This window comes from Heterocephalus glaber, unplaced genomic scaffold (assembly GCF_053883595.1).
Source record: "Heterocephalus glaber isolate CG9 unplaced genomic scaffold, H.glaber_assembly_v1.0 deba00000281, whole genome shotgun sequence".
In the NCBI taxonomy this organism is placed as follows: Eukaryota; Metazoa; Chordata; class Mammalia; order Rodentia; family Bathyergidae; genus Heterocephalus; species Heterocephalus glaber.
In genome coordinates this window covers 5087040-5107630 of record NW_028258139.1, presented here as the reverse complement: position 1 = coordinate 5107630, position 20591 = coordinate 5087040, and the positions used below count along the sequence as shown (strand labels likewise).

Here is a 20591-nt window from a genome sequence, read left to right as displayed (position 1 = left end):
AGAATTGATGCTAGACCACTGTTTTCGATGTATTTACCTATAATCCTAACTCAGAGAGAAAGGGCTAGAGACAGACAATTGACAAAGTTAGGATTTATTTTTCTTTGAAAATATTTTATTCTACAGAATAAAATATACCTTGGGTTAGTATGAGCAAATGATGTTTTTCCATTTCTTTTTCAAGACCATCCTTTCAACAAAGGTTTTATTATGTCTCCTTGGTCAAATCAGAGCCATTACTGCTCTCAAAGTGCACAAAAGTAGCCTCAGGCTATGCCTATGGAACAACAAATACGGTTCATTCCCTGGGTTAATCAGGTTGTTCTCCCCCTAAATGGCCTATGGGATGAGTACAGCAAAGGTGAATAGAGAATCTTGCTTGTGCTTCTCACGTCCCAAGGGGCACCCAGACCTGGAGGCCTGGAGGAGTTTGATTACCTGATTTGGTACAGAAGGTCAGACTATAAACTCTGCTCTCCACTGTTCTTTTCTCTCTCTGTCTCTGTCTCTGTCTCTGTCTCTCTCTCTCTCTCTTTCTCTCTCTTTCTTTCTTTCTTTCCATTCTCTCTCCCTCCCTCCCTTGCTCCCTTCCTTCCTTTCTCCTTCCCTTTCTTCCTTTATTTCTTTCTCTTTTTTTCTTCCCTCTCCCTCTTTTGTGGGTTAGGGTTAGGTTCAGGTTTTGAGGTTAGGGTTAGGATTAAGGTTAGTTTAATCAAACTCTGAATTCAGGGCCTGGTGGATGCTAGGCAAGCACTCTACCACTGAGCTATACCCCCAGGTCCACTATTGCTCTTTTAAGCCTGATAGTTAAATTAATAAAGGTGGCACGGTATAAAGAAGACAGGAACAGTAGACAAAATGTTCCCACTCCTCCCTGTGATCCAAGGCTGTTCAGATATTCCTGGAAGCTAAGGTGATAACATTATAGGTGTGAGAATACCCTTCTTTTGTTGATTCATCTTGAACAATATACTATTCTCATGAACAATATATTGTAGGAAGTTTGCAAATGTCTGAAAAACTGCAAACTATTCACAGCTATATCACTGGCTTTGTCATTCAATTGTCCTTAAATTTGGGAAGATGCTAAATCTTGCAGCCTCAAAAGACAATATAACAGCCTAATAAAGACTGTTAATGTAATTAAAGATAGAAAAATAGGTAAATGCTCTTTATAAAAATGTATTAAGATCATTCATGCATCGCTTCTCGGCCTTTTGGCCAAAATCAAGTGTAAAATCATTCATTCATAGACAAAATATATACCTGGCATTGAATGCATTAAGTATTAGTATTATGTATTAGTATAAGTATTAGTATTATATATTAGTACTGGATAAGTAGGAATTATCATTTAAAATGAAACAGAAATATGGCATCCTAATTCTTCATACTCTGAATTTGTTTGCCTATGCTGGGGCAATAATATTAGAAATTAGTTTATAGAGGAGTTATTTACTCTTACAGTTCTAGAGCCTAGAATTCTGAGATAAAGATGTTAGTATAATTTCTCCCTTCCAAAGATTGCGAGGGAAAGATCTTTTCCAGGCTTCTCTGTTTGGCTTGGAGATGTCCATTTTTCTCCATCTTGTCATATCTTCCTTTTGTGTATATCTGTCTCTTTACCCAAATTTCCTTTTTTTTATGAAGTACAGAAAATACTGCAACCACTCAATATTTGTTAGTAGAACAAATTTTTTAAAAAGACCTAAAGAATTAAGAAAAATAATATGAAGATGGTGATAGTTGTAGTCATGTTAGCAATTTCTAAAAAATTTTTGACTTTGCCACAAGCTAGATATGTTAACTGTTTTACAAATTGTTATTTCACCAAATTTTGTCATATATTATTTGTAAAATGTCTCACTTTATCCAGTTTTTAAAAATGGATACCAGGATTGAAGGCATGAAGATTAGTCTCAAAGATATACATATTCTTAATAAACACAAAGTATTGACTAGCAAATAATATAGTCCATGCAAAGTGTCTGTGGCACATGATGTGCTTTATCTTGCTGAACCCACTTTCCACCTATTACCATTTTTGGAAATTCAAGGATTACTAAAATTACCTCTGAAATCTCATCCTCAAAATTCCCATTAGAGACTTCAAACTCCTGGGTAATTTCCTAAAGTTTCCTTCATATCAATATTATGTTTCTTCTCAGTGATGACAAGACTAAAACGAACTGTACAAGAATAAAACCAAAGAACAAGGTGAGCACTGCTCTTTTGCAATGTTTCAGCTGCTAGGCACTTGGTAATCTCTGTCATTCCCACTTTTTCCCCAAAGGTTTTTGTCTCTCTCTAGTAATTTTCATTAAAGTCACCTCAGACTGAATTGTAGCCTTTCTGGTATTATTCATCTATATCATTTTATTTGCTCTCATAGATTCAATGTGCCTTCTGTCCTTTTTAATCGACCTTTTTAGATCTGAGCTCACTGTACAGTAGCGAACTATCTCTGCATCCAAAATTAGTCTTTAGAAACTCCTAGGGTTTTTTTTATTAGGGTCATTTTAATTATACTGTCAGACATCCAAAATGAAGCATAAGTGTTTGGCACATCCATCAGTTGATTATTACTCTTATCACTGAGCTGATGTTTTCACCTCCAGTTCATTTTTCTTTTTTATATGTTATGTCAAGTTTCTCCTGTTTTGAACTAATTGTAAACCTTAATAGTCATCATGTTTCTTAATCTGCTAGTGCAGATAATAGTAACACAGATAATAAATAAATAATAAAATAATTAAAATAATAAAATAAGTAATAAAAAGTGACACAGATTCAACGCATTATATCACTTGCCATTGCACAACCATTAATGTTCCCCCATTACTGTAGAGGATAAGATAAACTACCTTGGCTTTAAGGCATATTACAATATTGTTCTAAACAATACAGTAATACCTCAAATCACAAATGCTTCTGATTGTGAACAATTCAATTTGTGCACAGTAGCAATCAGCAAAATTTTGGTTCTGTTTGCAAATTCTGCATGAATTAAGCTGTTGAACCAAGCTACAACTGTATTGTGATTCACTGCTACCAGGTCTATTCACTGACTATTGAGCATGCTACTGGCACTCAATAACATCTTTGTTCCTCTTCACTTTGTTGATTCTAACATTAAGATATCTTCTTCCTGAAGTTTTGTAGATATCAGGTCCAAATCCATGCATTCCTACACTTTTCTTAGATGGGTTTTTATTTTTTAAATTTTTTTACTATCTCAATGTCACTGCTTGTTATTGGATTCATCAGGGTCTTTATATCTTCTTGGTTCAGATTGAAAATTCATATGTATCTAAGAATATATCCATTCCTTCTGGATTATCCAATTTATTGTAGTGTAGGTAAACTAGTCACTAATAATCTGGATTTGGACAGTGATTTTTTCTTTCCAATTGTGTTGGTATAGATCTTTTTTTCCTTTTTTGGGAGAAGATTAAGTAAGGGTTTGTCTATTTTTTTATTATTTCAAAGAACAAGCTCTTTAATTCATCAATTATTTGTATTATTGTTTAGTCTCAATTTTATTTATTTCTGGTTTAGTTTTCAAGTGATACTAGCTTCAGATTTGGAGTTTTTTGTTTTTCTAATGAAGTACAGCATTAGCTTATTTATTTGGTTTTGCTCTGTTTTTCTAATGTAAGGATCACAGTTATAAACTTCCCTCTTAGAACTGCTTTCCTTACGTTCCATAGGTTCTACTATATTGTACTGGTATTATTGTTTGAGTCTAGGAGCTAAAGTCTATCTTGATTACTTCCATGATCCACTGATTACTCTAGAGTATATCATTAATTGACAGGTGTTTATATAATTGCTGTGGTTGCTCTTGCCATTGATTTCTAGTTTTTATGATCTATTGGTATTCATGGGGTAATTTCAGTTCTTTTGTATTTACTTAAGCATGTCTTATGGGCCTGTATGTGGTGTTCTCCACATGCTGCTGAGAATATGGACTCTGTTCTTGTTAGGTGGAACACTCTATAAATACCTATTAAGTCCATTTGTTTAAAAATATGTTTCAACTGTAATATTTCTTTGTTGATTTTTTTGTCTAGTTGATGGATGTATTTGTGGTAGTGGGACATAAGGACTCAAACTATAATTGTTTTGATTTTTATCTGCTCTTTTATGTCCAGTATTACTTATCTTCTTTTGAAATTCGGTGAACTGGTATATGGTGAATATTTCTTTATAATTATTATTTCTTTCTGTTAACCCCTAACCAATATGTTATGACCTTCTTTGCCTCTTCTTATCAGTTTTGACTTGAGATCTACTTTTGTAATGGAATAGCTACTCCTGCTTGTTTTGGTGCTCCATTTGCATTGAATATTATTTTCCATCTTTTGATTTTTAGCCTATGAATTTCCTTTTGGAGGAAATGCATTTCTGACATAGAGTATACCATTGGGTTTTGTTTTTTGATTCAGTCCACCAATCTATGTCTTTTTACTGGAGAGATGGGATCATTCACTCTGAGACTTATTACTTAAATGCATTGGTTAATTCTTCTCAGTGCATTATTTTCATGTTGTTTTTTTAATTTTAATTAAGTTTATTGGTATAATTTAAATATACATAACAATCACATTCATCATATGGAATTTGTACTTGTACATGATATATCTTAATTCTTATTTTTTCCCATTCTCTTCCCTGCAACCCTTCTTCCTTCCTTATTTACCAAAAGTTTGTTTCTGTTTTATCTTTTTCTTCTCATTTTTTCCCTTTTCTCTTTCCTCCTTTTCCCCTTTCCCCTTCGCTCCGTGCTCCGTCCCATTTGAACTTTTTCTTCCTAGTTCACATAATCAATTATCCATCTAGACACCAAACTCTTAGGTGAAATAAATTGGACATGTGTAAATATCATATTGTTTCTCTGGTGTGAGAAATTTAAAGTGTAAAAAAAAACCAAAATGCGTTTCCCTGTTGTTAATTCCTTTTCTTCCTCTTCTTCTTAACTGCTCACCCCACCTAACATATTCATTCCAATGGACACTTGATTTCACTGGATTCATTATCTCTTTCTTAGATACCCTTGAGAATACTTTGGAGTGCTGTTTTTTTGTTCATAAATTTCTTGATGTTTGCACTGAAAGCACTTATTTCTCCCTCAGGTTTTTTTTTTTTTTTGCTTAAATTCTTTTATGGGTACATTTTAGGTATATGATACATTTACATTTATCAATGGGTGCCTGTACCTGTACATGATGTATCTTAGTTCTTATTTTTCCCTATTTCCTGTCCTCCCTTCACCCCCTCTCACCCTTCATTATTTACAAAGACTTTGTTTCCATTGTTTCCTTTTCTCATAATTTTTCCTTTCCCTTCTTTCCTTTCTCCTTCCCCTCCCACTTCCCCTACCCTTTTGGACCTTTTCTTCCTATTTCAAATTATCAATTATTCATTTTAATCATTTTAATCCGTATTTACACTTTCAGTTTCTCACACTAGAGAAACTATTTGGTATTTACACGTGTGTCCTATTTATTTCACTTAAGAGTATGGCCTCAATATGCATCCATTTAGCGATAAATGTCTCTAGTTTCTCATTTTTTATGGCTGAGTAGTACTCCATTTTATAAAAATAGCACATCTTCTTTATCCAGTTTCCAGTTGAGGTGCACTTGAGCTGTTTTCAATCTTTAGTTATTATAAACTGTACTGCTATAAACATGGGTGCACATATATCATTGTGGTATGATTCTTTTAATTCTTTTGAGAAGATACCCAGCAGGGAAATAGCTGGGTCAAATGGGACCTCTAGCCCTAGTTCTTTGAGGTATCTCCACACTGATTTCCGCAGTGGTTGCACAAGTCTGCACTCCCACCAACAGTGAAGAAGGGTTCCTTTCTCCCCACACCCCTGCCAGCATTTGTTATTGGTTGATTTCTTGATAGCAGCCATTCTTCCTGGAGTGAGGTGAAATCTCAGTGTTGTTTTCATCTGCACCTCTCTAATGACCACTGATGTTGAACATTTTTTCATATGTTTATTTGCTGCTTTTACTTCTTTTTCTGAGAAATGTCTGTTCATTTCAGATGCCCATTTTTGAACTGGGTCTTTAATTTTAGGGGTCTGATTTTTTTCAGTTCTTTATATATTATAGAGTTACAGGGTATATTAGTATGAGTTGGAAGTTCTTTTCCTTTAGGGCTTGAAAATTTTTATTCCAAGATTTCCTGGCCTTCAAATTTTGTGTTGAGAAATTTGCTGTAATTTTAACAAGTTTACCTCCATAAGTGATGTTTTTGCTTTTCTCTAACTGCTTTTAAGATTCTGACATTGTGTTTGACTTCTAGGGTTTTGACTATGTGTGGTGCAGCAGTTCTTTTCTGATTGTGGGTACTTGGAGTTGTATATGCTCCACTTACAGAGCGTATGTTAAATTTTGTCCCTACCTTGGAAAGCTTTTTTCTACTGTTTCTATTTGAAAAGATAATTTATACCATTCGTGCTATATTCTGAGTTTGTTTTTTTTTTTTTGTACTGGGGGTCAAACTCAGGACCTTGCACTTGCAAGACAGGCGATGGAATCACTGAGCTAAATCCCCGGCCCTGTCTTCTGATTTTTAACTAATTCCATTTAATCTTAGATTAGTCTTGTTTGTATCATCTAGTAGTTGTTGGATCTACTTTTCATGATCTCTTCTTGTTTTTAAGGTATATCCAAGAATATGCTCACTTGCATCAGTCCCATCCTCTAGTTCTGATATTCTGTCTTCAAATGAATTTTTCTCTTGGATTTCTGTTTGGTACCTGTTCATGGAATCTAATTCTCTGCCAAACCAGCCATTCATATTTTGTATCATTGTATATAGCTCAATTAGTATTTTATTAGTGTCTTCTGTAAGCTCATTGATCATTTTGTGTATTAAGTCTAAAATAACAGTTTAATTATATCATCTTTCAAATCACTCAACAACTTATTGATCTGGTTTTTTCTTCCTATTGTATCACTTTATATAAATTAGCTGTTTGGCTTTTGATTTCCTTTGCACTGATTCCCCGTGAATCAACTTTGGGGAAGTTGGGAGTTTTTGCAAGCATTTTCTTGCCTTGTTTTCTCATGTGGTGTGTGTGTGTGTGTGTGTGTGTGTGTGTGTGTGTTTGCGCATGCATACTTGCTAAGCTCTGCAAGTCAATTATACTGGAAAGATTTTTTTGCTATCATGCAGAACTCTTCAAAGTCTTCTATCCAGTGATGGATCCTGGGAGTGCCAAAATATAGATCTTTGCGTTGGTCCCAAGATCTAACTATCTCCACTAATTTGTGGATGGAAAAGTGCAGTGTAATCATCCCATCCCTCAATTATCTGGAAATAAAATGCAGTTGATGACATATTGACAAATCAGATTTTGGCATACAGTAAAAACCGATTAATAGCTACAAATGTACCACACTAGCAAGAGTATCAAAATTAGCTACAATGGACTCAAAGAGAAACTGGTTATTAACATACCAAAAAAGTACAACTCTTTCATTCTTAACAATGGAAAAGAGATTTGCAACAGTAAGACAGACACAAAGACAACTCCAATAAGTATCTACTAAATAACAATAATACAATGATTAACAATAATAACATGGATTTGACTGAATATCTAGAGATTAATGAAGCTTAATAATAATAATAAAAATAGAGTCAGTAAGGGAGGGGGAAATGAAAGAGGTAACATTTAAAGGTAAAGAAAAGGAAGTTGGAGAGGAGAAAAGTGAGATAAAATATTATTTAGGAGTAAAAGAAAATTAATAGAATTATACACAAGTATTAGAAAAGAACAAACAAGCAAAAGAAGAAAAAAGAATGAATGAAAAAGAAAAAAGTAAAAGAAAATCTCCACCCTTTCCTACAAAAAAGAAAAGGAGAAGTGAGTGCAAAGACTCCCTCTGTGTTTTGAATAAGTGATTTTTTGCAGGATCTGAAGTATTGGAATCCCCCAGATACGGGGGAGAGTTACTGAGTCGTTACTAAATCCTGTCTGCGTGAGTCCTCACAAAAAAGTCCTCACACTTTTGTTTGAATGCCGAGTTCTTCCCTGTCTTTCCTGCGGGGTGTGGTCAGTCAGGGTGGCCACTCTACTCATCCCAGCCATTCCCAGTTTCCATGTTCCTCTGTGTGCCCCAAGTCACTGCTTTCTGCTTTTAGCTTTATGGTCTAAGGGTTTGTGAGGTGCTTGCTTGGCTCTGTCCAGAACCTGCTCTGCCTGTGCAGTCCAGGCTGTGGAGACAACCAGGCTGAAGTTTATCCCTGATCAGGTTTGTCAGTAGAAAATTCCCAAATAGAAACAGACAAGGAGAAAAAAAGAGCTCCAGAACAGAAAATATATTCAAGAGTTTTGATATAATTATGAAAGTTTTAACAGATGTATACTGGAAATCCAGAAACAAAAAAAGAGAGAGAGAAAAGAAACTGATAAATATTTGAAAGAATAACAAATGATAATAACTGGCTATTGCCCCAGGTTAAGGTCAAAGAATGAGGTATAGATCCAGAAACCTCACCAGAGCACCAAGCTCAACAGAGAAAAGTTACCACATCTAAGCATATCATGTTCAAACCTCAGAAATTCAAAGCACAGACCTTATTTGAGAGGGAGGAATGAAAACCACCATATCTGTTGAAAAGATATCTGTAGAAAGGACAAATGTAATTATTTAGACTTGTCATCAGAAACTATGAGCAAGAGAATGGTAGAATGAGGTTTTAAAATTGTTGAAAGAAAGTAGTCCTTCAAGCAAGAATTTTGTACAGAGTGAGATTATCCTTCCTAAGAAAAGGAAAATTAATATTTTGAAAACAAAAATAAGAGGATGTTTAAACAGACCTACTTTGCAAGAAATATTTGAAATAATTCTGCAAAAAGAATGAAGAAAATAAATGAGTGAGAAAAACTTAAATGGGAAAGAAAGGGCTCTAAAAAGACCAGTGCAATGATATCTAGAAGAGGGGGGAGGAATTGGACATGAGTTTGTATCAGGTATTTACACTACTCAGAAAACAGTACAGAGTACAGTGGATTTTGGATTAGATATATACATGTATTACAAAATTTAGGATAGTCAGTGGAGAAGGAGAAAAAGGAAGAGAGAAGGAGGAGTTAAGAAGAAAGAAAAATATTTAGAAAATCAAATATTGGAAATTTAAATGATGCTTTATATAAAATATAAGTCAAAGGAGAAATCTTAAAAGCTATTAAATATTTTTGAGGTAAATGAATGATAATAATGCAAGATTTATGAAGATTTTTGCAATGAGTCCAAAATAGTATTTATATAGGAAATTGTAGCAAGAAGGCACATATTAAAAAATATCAAATCAATAATCTAAGCTTTCTCTTTATGAAGCTTTAAAAATAAGAAAAAATTAAACCTTAAAAAAGAAGAAAATAAGTAATACAAATTAGAGCTGAAACTAATGAAACTGTAACTGGGAAATCAACAGAGAAAAATCAGTAAACCAAAAACTGTTTTTTGAAATACAATGAAATTGATAACCTTATATAAGCAAAAAGAAAATGAAATATATAAATAATAAATATCAACAATGAAAGATGGGCCATAAATTTTAATATAGTAATATCATCAAATCTATGCCCTCAATTTGATGACCTATACAGAAGTGATGAATTCTTTGAAAGATAAAATCTTCCCAAATTTACACAAGAAGAAGTGAACATTTTGAGAAACCTTATATATATTAAAGAAATTAAATCAGTAATTAATAGCCTTCCAAAACAAAAACAGAGGCTTTGAGTAGCTCACTCATGAATTGTTTCAAACATCTGAGAAAACATATCATTTCTCTGCAATCTCTTTCAGAATATAAAAGCAGATTGAATATTTTCTAGCTCATTCTGTGAGCCCAATATAACCATATTACAAAAGCTAAACAACAGCCTATCAAGGATATAAAACCACAATTAGTTGTTATGAGTATAGATGCAAAAATTTCTTAACACGATATTAATAAATCAAATTCAATCATTATAAAAAACAGCTATGCACCATGATGAAGTAGGATTCAGGAACATATCAATAGATCCTCAAAAGTCACTTGACCAAATCCAACATACATTCATAATAAAGGTTCTCAGTAACTTAGGAATAGATAGGAAACTCCTGAATTCAAAAAAAAAAAAAATATATATATATATATATATATATAACTGACATAATTAATGGTCAGAAACTAGGTAGACACTTCTGCTTCCAATGCAAGGATGTCTACTCTCATTTTCCTTTCACAGCATTGTTCTGGAACTACCAACTTGTACAATAACCAAGAAAAAGAAAATAAATGGGTACTGATTGTTAAGCAAGAAATAAAATTTTGTTTATAGATGACATGCTTGTCTGCACAGAATGTTAGTTAAAAGCCAATAAGGCAGCTTCTGAAACTAATAAACAATTACAAGTTTATAGGTTAATGTAAAAAGTCAATTTTTATATAGAATGAGTAAGTAGATTTTGAAATTTAAAACAGTACTAATAATGCTATTGATTTCATGTCCTGCTACATTGCTGAATTTTGTTATTAATTCTAGAAGTTTTTTCATGGAATTTTTTGACTATTCTATGTAGAGGATCTTATTATCTGTAATTGATAATACTTTGATATTTTTTCTTTCCTGTAGGCAGCCCTTTTATTTCTGTCTCTTCCCTGATTAGCTGTTTCAAAGACTATGTTGAATAGGAGGGATGATAGTGGACATGCTTGTCTAGCTCCTAATTTTGTAGGAAAAACATTCAGTTTTAGAAAACAATCCTAAAATTTATATGGAACCCAAGACTCAAACTGACAAAAAAATCCTGGGTAACAAAAGCAAAGCAGGGTGCACGACAATCTAAGATTTGAAGTTGCACTATAAAGCTACAGTGAGAAAAACAGCATGGTACTGCAAAATAAATAAATACACATGCAGATCATTGGAACACAATAGGGGAAGCAGAAACAACCTCAGTGTGCATCTAGCCATTTCATCTTTCACAAAGAGCTCAAAAGCATAAAACTGGAGGAAAAATAAACTCTTTAATAAATGACGGTAGGAAAATTTTATATCCACATGCCTTCTATGATTGGGATGCAAAGAGGTGTCCCGTGATTAGGCTGCTGATATTCCAAGAGGAACACAGATCTGTGTGGTCTTTAAAATAACTGAGTGAAGTAATGGTTTCAAGACCACTTTCATCCCATAAACTCAGTGCGAAGAGGACTCAAACTGCTGTTCAGGCATCTGTCTTTAGTGCTCCTTGTGGCACTAAGAACATAGAAGATGGATTTGTACTTTGAATTAATAAAGAATGCATACATACATGAAACAGAATCAGTAGGCTTCGCACATGCTTCTGGGTGTCAGAGAAAGAGAAGACCTAAAATAATGACTTTTTCAGCCTCTGGTGTGTGGTGAGTACAGAGTTCCATAAAACAACCAGGGAAGTTATAGTTCTTCCTGTGAGTTATGAGCCAATTACTGCTCAGTTGTCTGCAGAGCCTTTGGGCATAGTTGGAATATGATGAAAGTCACTCTGAATATGCTCTAGTTGTTTCTGTTATTGTCACTTAGAAACACTCAGTCAGGGTTAGAGAAATAGATGAACCTAGTGATTTTTCTAAGGGAGGACATGAGACACTATGTACCAAATTCAAGTCAACAACCAGCACTTTGATGTTGGATGATTAAATGGAATAACAACATCCCTGGTAAACATGATTAAGGTAAAAGATTATAGAAGCATGTTAGAAATGGAAAATATTATTAAAAATATGTCAGCTTTTGGTATTTTATCCCTAGTCCTTTCCAAAGATCCACTATTATGCCAACAAAATACTATAAGGATAATGATAATGACATTTACTAAAGAAATATAAGCAGTATAACTTTCCATGTTAATGTTCCATATTTCTCATGTTTATTCAGTACTCAGAAAGCTCTTCTGTTTATATTTAAATTCACAGTGGTTTTCTTTCAACTTCTTTTAAAATCGCTAAAAAATACTTATCTTTTGTTATCTGCATAAATTCTGAAGTTTTATGAGATTTTCTGATAATGAATGAGTAACAATATTTTAATCACATGAAATTTTTGAGCAGTTTTTATTGCTCATTGTATTTACAAGGAGTTATTTTATACCTATGTAGATTTCTTAAAGAAGTTTGCTTTCTGAGGACTAAATTAGCAGGCTAAACATTGAAATATCATTTGGTATTATTTCATCAGGATGGCTCCATGGAATATCTGAGGTGTTAGAAAATATATTTGTGATAACTTAGTTCCTAAAGCATTTGACCTCTGAAAATTCTATAATTGAAATTCCTTGGGGGACCAAGTTGTGTTTACTTAAGGCATCTTGCTAGCAGATGTAGTGCTATGGCCTGTGTTCTCCAATTTCATGTTGAAATCCTAACCCCCAAAATAAAGGTATTAGGGTATGAGGTCTTTAAGGAAATGATTAGGTCATTATGATGGAACCATTGTGAATGGAATTTGCCCTGTATAAGAGTCTGGAGGAAGTTATTTTGCATCTTACACCAGTGAAAATATAGTTAGAGGAACCATTCCTGAACCAGGAAATTTCCTGCATCAAACATAGAATCTGCTGGGCCCATGGCCTTGGATGTACAGAGTCCATAACTGATGGAAATATTTCTGTTGTTTATACGTCACACAATTTAAGGCAATTTGTTATAGTAATTCAAACTGACTAGGACTCTTGATTATAATATCATGATTGCAAATTCTTGTATCTTTCCCAAATATTCATTTTGCTAAGCACCAAAAGAAACAAAAGGACAAAAGGAAAAAGAAAAAAAAATTTGTGCAGGGTCAGGGAACATACCTCCGTGTTACACCATTTTCCAAGGAAGGAAGGAAGGAAGGAAAGAAATGTGTGCAATTCTTTGCATGTTCATATTAGTTTTCAAACTAAATGGACAAAAATTGAGGATCATAATGGCAGGATCGTATGGAAACTACGTTTAGCTTAGTCAGAAACTGCCCAGTTTTCTTCCAAAATGGCTGTATAAATTATGCATGCTGATCAGCAATGAATATCTGTTATTATACAGCCTTCCAACATTTTATATTTATACTATATTGTTAATCTTCGACTGTTAGCCTTTGCACTGCTTGTTTAGTGATATCATACTCCACTTTTAATTTTGATTATTTTTTATTATCTATTCTGTTCCACTAATCTATCTTTAATTAATACAAAAGCTTCATAATAAACCTTAAAGTCACACAGTGCAAGTTATCCCACTTTGTTTTTCTTCAGTATTGTTTTAGTTATTCTGGATCTTTTGTGTTTGGGGGTAGATTCTTAAAATCTATGTAGTATATATTAGACAAAAAATTCGTGATTTTTGATTATACAAATCAAGTTGGATAGAATTTTCATCTTGAATATTTTGAGTATTACCGTTGAAAATATGGAATATCTCATTTGTTTCAACATTTAGTTTTTAGTTTTCTCTATATAAGTTGTGAACTGACTGTTAGATTTCACTGAATTATATCTTTTTTTGGTTCTGTTGTAAATGGTATTAAGAGATACTATGTTTTACTTCAGAACTGCAGTTTTTCACTACTGGTATGTAGGAATGAAACTGAATTTTGTATATCAGCTTTGTATCTCGTGAACTTTTCATAATTACTTCTTACATCTAGATGTTCTATGTCAATTCTTTTAGGAATTTTCCAACAGACAATCATGTCATTTCTGGAAAAAACACACTTATTTTTTCATTCCTTTTCAATCTTTGTATCTTTATATTTCTGTACTCACCTTTTTGCCTGAGATCAGACTTCCGTTTCAATCCAGTGAATACCAATATTGAGAGTGGATGGTCTTGTTTTTCCCCATCTTAGTGAAAAAGCCTCCCATGCCTTACCATTAAGTGTGTTAGCTCTACGTTCTTTTTGAGATGCCCTTTATCAAGTTAAGGAAATTCCTCTCTTTGTTTCTAATTTGCCTACAGCTGTATTATTAATGAGTGCTTATTTTGTCAACTAAATTTTTCATATATTAAAATGATCATATGATTTTTAACTTTATGGATGTGATAGATTATATAACTGATTTTCTAATATTTAAAACAACCTTCCATATTTAGGATAAATCCCACCGGTTTTTACTGTATAATTCTTTTGATTCAATGTTGGAGTTGATCTGCTAGAATTTTTAAGGATTTTTCACAAATATTCATAAAAGATATTACTCTATGGTTTTTTGTCTTTCAATTCTTTATCTAATTTTCCTAAAGGAATTGTTTGCTATATTTTGGAAGAGATTTTAAAGAATTAATGTATTTTTTCTTAAATATTTGGAAGATTTTCCACTGAAGCCTGGTTATCATCCTGTTTCTATTTTTCAAGAGCTATTTTCCTTGTATGAGTTTGTGTAGTTTCATCATTAGGAATTTCACTTTTTCTTCTAGTTTATCAAATTTGGGGGCAAAGTATTGTTTGTGTTTCTTATTTTCATTTTGAAACTATGTGATAAGTACTCATGACCCCCTTTTTTCTGATATTATTTTTGTTTTCTATTTTTTAAAAATTGGTCTTCTAATTTTTATTTTAATCTATTTTATTCTCTATTTTTTTATTATGACCACATATTTTGATATTTTATAATTTTTCAAAGCCCTATTCTTTGTTTAATTGCTTTTTTTTTTTTTTTTTTTTTGGTACCGGAGATCGAACTCGGGTCCTTATGCTTGCGAGGCAGGCGGCCGGCAGAACTACTAAGCTAAATCCCCAGCTCCCTGTTTAATTGTTTTTTCACTATAGATTTCCCAGTTACAATTCTGTTGACATTTGCTCTAATTTTTATTATTTATAGGCTTCTTCTTGCTATGTGATTATATTGCTCCTTTTTCTGTAGTTTCTGAAGATAAAAGTTTAGATTATTGATTTTTGATCTGTTTTTCACATGTAATTCTAACCTAACAAATATCCCTCTAAACACAAATTTTGCTACATCCAAAAATGTTTGTTAGTTTTCATGTTTCAATTTCATTTAGTTTAAAATATATTTTTCTAATTTCTTTTTTTTCTTATTTTATTTTTTACTTGTGTGCCTTGAGAAGTGTATTCTTTAATCCCAATTATGTAGAATTTTTTATCTTATTGATTACTAGTGTATAATTTCATTGTGGATTGAGGACACACATTGTATGATTTCTGTTCTTTTAAGTATTTTAAATTGATTTTATGGCTCAGAATGTGGTCTAGTGTGGTGAATGTTTTATGTGAACTTCTAAAGAATATTTACGTTGCTGTTGAAGGGTAATATAAAAATATTGATTAGATTCAGTTAATTGATGGTACTTTTAAGTTCCTTGCATTGCTTTCTGCCTTCTAGGTCTGTTTGCTTCTGACAAAGGAATGTGGAAGTTCAACAGCTGTCATAAGAGTCATCTGTATTCATTGCAGTTCTGTCACTTTTTGCCTCACCTATTTTAACGGTAAGTTATTATGTGGATGTATATTAAGGACTGGTTTGCCTTTTTGGAGAATTGATGCCTTTTGCATATGTTTATGTTATCACTGATGGTATTCTTAGATCTGAAGTCTACTTTGTCTGAAATACTAGTATAGTTACTTAAGCTATGTTTTTGATTAGTGTTACCACAGTATATTTTTGTCCATCTTTTCAAATTTAATCTTTCTAGGTTTCATTTTTAAAGTGGGCTTTTTGCAGACAACATATAGTTTTGGTCTTTTTAAAATTCATTTTGATAGTGTTTATCTTTTATTCATATTTGGTGCACTGATATTTGAAGTGATTACTTTTATTGTTGAAATAAAATTTGTAATATTGACATTGTTTTCTATTTGTTCATACTTGTTTTCCCTTATTTGATGCCTTCTCTGCTTTTGAATAAATATTTCATATAAGTATAATTTTTCTCTTCTCCTATATATTGACTAAAATCTTAAAAATACTCCTAGTGGTTGTCCTACAGCAATGCACATTTACAAATCATCTAAGTCCACATTCAGATAACACTGCACCCCTGTGGAAGTAGTGCAGGTAACTGACTCCATAGTGCTCACCACCCCTCAGTCCCTTCCTCGGGACACGGGTGCTGGGGCACTTGTTTCCCTTAGGCCTGGGCCATGCATGGTACACCACTACATTGCTGGTGGTACTACTTTGAACAATAGTTACTTCTTAGGTTAGTTGGAAGTATAAAAAATAAGAGATTGTATTTATTTTATGACTTCTGTGATCTAAATTTTGTCTATAATAATTTCCTTCTCTCTGAAGTATTTAGTATTTTTTGGGAGGTAAGTTACAGGAAGAAATTTCTCTCATATATGTTTGTTTTAAAGTCCTTTCTTTCATCTTTCTTTCTTCCTTCCTTCCTTCCTTCTTTTTATTTATATTAGAGACAGGGTCTTCTGTATTCCATGTGACTTGGAACTTTCCATCTTCCTGCCTCAGGCTCACCGGTATTGAGATTACAGATGTTGCCACTATGCCTAGCTCCTCCTTCTCTTTTGAAAGACTTTCATTAGAAACAGATTTTGTGGTAGAGATTTTGTTTGTGTTTTGCTTTTCCTTCAACTTTTTGAAAACTGCAGTCTGTAGCCAGTGGTATATACTGGTAATTTCAGCACTCTGGGAGGCTGAGCCAAGAGAATTCCAACTTTGGGTACAGCCTGGGCAACCTAGCAAGAGCCTGTCTCCAAAAACGATTTAAAAAGTCTGGGGAGATAGATCAGACAGTTAAATCTGACCTAATCTGGTCACACTTTTTTTGCTTAGTGGTGGTGTATGAGAAGTCCCATGTGATTCTCACCCATATTCCTCTAGAGTGAGCTTTCCTTTTCCCTTTGTCATCTTTCAAAAGAATCTCTTTGTCTCTGTTTTTTTTTTTTGTAGTTTGAATATGCTACACTAGATGTTCACTCTATTACATGTCTTGCTTAGTACCTGTCCATAAAAATTCTTAGCCATTATTTCAAATACATTTTGTTTGTTCTTTATTTTCCTCATGTGTGTGTGTGTGTGTGTGTGTGTGTGTGTGTGTATGCACATCCTTTTTCAGTGGTTGCACAATGTTTACATATTCGGGGATATTTATCACGTTTATTTTTTCCTCTTTGCTTTTGTTTTGAGAAGTTCCCTGTGTTCTATCTGGAAGCTCCCTGATTTTTCTCATGAAATATATTTTGTCTACTTGACCTACTGAGACATTCTACACTGCTGTTACAGTGGGTTTTTTAAATTCCTTTTCAGATTTGATTTGATTCATTCCTTTCATGTTTCCACTTACTCATTTGTTCTTTCCTGCTAACATGATTTTCCTTTTGATTCTTTAACATATTAATAACATTTATTTTAAATTCTAAAAAATGTGGCATGTGTGCTTAATCCTCATATTTGCTTTGTCACTTTTTTTCTTTTGAGATTTTTTTCTAGTCTTCAACATCCTGTGTAATATTTGCTGAAAATCAAACTTAATTTATGGAGAAATGGTAATTAAGAAACCTTGTAGTGTGAGGTTTTCTGTTTTTCTGCTTTTGGGGGTTTTTTGGTACCAGGGATCGAACTTGTGTCCTTGCACTTGTGAGGCAGGCAGTGGAACCACTGAGCTATATTCCCCCAGCTGGTTTTCTGTTTTTCTAAGGCTCAATATATATATTATTTACTGACACAATATGTCTCACAGACGATAGTTTCCTCTAATTTTCATATGTGTTTGTTTCTTCCACTCTTGTTTCTGGTTTCCCTAAGAAATCCATTTTAAATAGTCTGGATCTTGCACCTCCTTGATTATAGTCCATGGACATTATACTGAAGCCCTGGACATGGTAGTAAGGCTTTGGGGACAGGACATATTGTATAATCATGGAATGAAGTCTTTTTCAGTTGGCTTGAGATCCTAACTTTGACCTTGAGCAGCAATGCTTCTTAACCCTATTTTTGTTTTTCTGAGGAAAGGGAAGGATAAGAAAGGGTTTGACTTGCCTAATTACCTTTCTCCAAGGTCAGGTAAGGTTTGGTAGTTTCCCTAAAAAGACGGGTCGTTTCCAGGGAGCATCACCTTGGCATATTGCAACATAGTTATTTTTATTTTGCGAATATTTTTAAATAGCACTTTTCTATTAATTCCCCAAAACATGAGGAGATTCTTTTCTGTTCTTCATTATCAGGACCGGAGTTTGAACTTCCGAGGGTGTGTTCCCTTCCCCCACCGGAGACCCAGGCATTTTTAACTCAAGGATAATTACATTCGGTCCACCACAATTTATCGAAGTGGTTGTGGAAATACTCCTGCAAGCTATTGATTCTAGTGACTACTGTTTCAGAGAAGCTGATCTTTGTAATGATGCCCTGCTGTTAGCTGTCTCTTCAGGTTTAGGGGTGGCAGTTTGTCCTGTGAGAACAATTCTTGAACAACTCTTAGAAAATGCATTTGTTTTCACTTTAAGTGTTACCTTGGTTAAGATGGAGTTTAGAATTCAAAGTCTTAAAATGTCAGTGCTGAAATCAGAAGAGTCCAAATAAACACACACATTTCTATCATGTTTATTTTGTCAATATCTTATATTTTTATTGCATTATTTATTTTCTTTCTGGTAAATTTTTGTCTCTACATGTTTTCAGGGGTAGGGGAAATAAGGGAATTTTTGATACACAACAAACAATTTTTTATACTGACTTGAAAAATGAAAATATATAAACAAAGCTTAATAATTTAGGATTTCCTTTTGTAAAAGTATGTTGACAAATATTAAATATTATATTTACATTTTGAATACTATAAATATAAAACACAAAACATCCAATGTTAACACTGATCTTCCATGCCTAATTTGAATTTAGATATTGAGTAGTTTATATTCGACAGGAAGGAACTTTCAAAGATTCATCAGTTTTATGTCTATTTTTCCTTATCAAAATCTTCATAAAATTTAAAAATCTGATGTTAAAAGCAGTTCATCCTTCACTTGAATATTCTAAAGCATGCTATTTTGGATTTATCTTAAAATGTTTAGGTTATGAAAGATATGCAAACAGAGTTTCCAAGAATATAGTTTAACATAAGCTAATGTTGTTTATAATTATGAGTGAAGTATCTTTAACTTTAACGAAAAAACAAAACAAAACAAATAAAAATAATCCTGTGCAAATATAAAAGTTTAGTTTGGGTCATTTCTTAGTACAAATAATATACCACGCTAATCAATATTTTAGCCAAATTAATAAAGGCATTTTTAAAATATTTGAATTTTCCAATTGTTAAAAAATGCATTTATGCAGTAAAGGAAGCTGCAAGAAAACTCACAAAAACAAAAAACTCGAACTCCTAAAATATTTGCAAACTGAGAAATTACCAATGTTGCTTAGAAAATATGCCTTACTCATACCCTAAAATTCACTTTAACTGGTTTACCTAAAATTTGACGTTTACAAAGACTGTACCTAAATTCATAATATTTTTGAATGCTATTACTCTGGATCACGTAGTTTTCAGTTATGAGGAAATCACTTGGTAGCGTGAATCAAATTTATGATTGATTAATGCATTAAAACTTATTAATAATTTAGATGGCTTAAAAATCAAGCAAAGGAGTAATTCATAATTGTTCACTACACAGTTCTGTCCGTTTATAATATGAAATCAAGACTTTAACAAATATTTCACACAATTAGATCACATGTTTTCGTGTGTGCTATTGATCAACAAAATAGGCATATTATATATTAGTTAAGGTTCTCGAGAGAATCAGAATCAACAGAAAATATATGTATAATTATCCAAGGGTTTATTAGGTGGATTTACTGGATCAGAGGTGGGAAATTCCACAAGGGCTGTCTGTGAGCTGGAAAGCTGAGGATTGAGTAACTGCTCAGCCCAGAAAGATAGAGACTGCAGAACAAAAGGAACCAAGGACTCAACACCAATCCAAGGTTGAAGGACTGGAAGCTCACTGTGGAGCCACCGGTGTGCATTTGCATTGGACGGCTGAAAACAATGGAGACTAATCAATGTCCAAAGCCAATACTGAAGACAGGAGCTTTTCAAAAATGAGCATATTTCCTTCTTCTTTTACCTTTCATTATGTCCAAGCCTATTGATTGGTGCTTCCTGCAATCAGGATGGGTCTTCTTCCCTCATCTTGCTGGCCTACATGTCAGTCTTCCACAGACACACCCAGAACACTGCTTTACTTATATACAAGGTGTTTCTTAATCTATTCAAGTTGACATACCATGATTAATGGCCTCAGTATATAATGTCAGGCTTTTTCCTGTTTCTAATTTTCTTTTATTTTCTTAAGAGCAGCTCAATGATTCAGGGAGTTGGCTAGTATGATACAAATAACATAGGGGAAAAGTTCAAAATAATACTTTAACACCAGTGTCAATTTTCATTTCATTAGGGCAACAGCTAAGATTCTTAATTTTTGCATTATCTCACTTTCTGTAGAACAAAAATCCAAGGGATTAGCCTGAACTTGATGTACACACATAATAGATACACAGCCTTAAACAAAATAGTTTCATAATGTAATGTTACACTTCTAAAAACTGGAAACAATATCTGTGCTG

General features: G+C 33.2%; 1 protein-coding gene across 12 annotated transcripts in view; it reads left to right on the top strand.

Annotated features, from left to right (window-relative positions):
* Positions 1 to 20591, top strand: part of Sntg1 (syntrophin gamma 1) — an 835631-nt gene that overhangs the window by 347716 nt on the left and 467324 nt on the right. For all 12 annotated transcript variants that reach the window (XM_021248956.2, XM_087185779.1, XM_087185795.1 and 9 more), the window contains one exon: positions 15387 to 15489. The gene's annotated coding sequence lies outside the window, so the exon portion shown is untranslated. The remainder of the gene's footprint in view (positions 1 to 15386; positions 15490 to 20591) is intronic.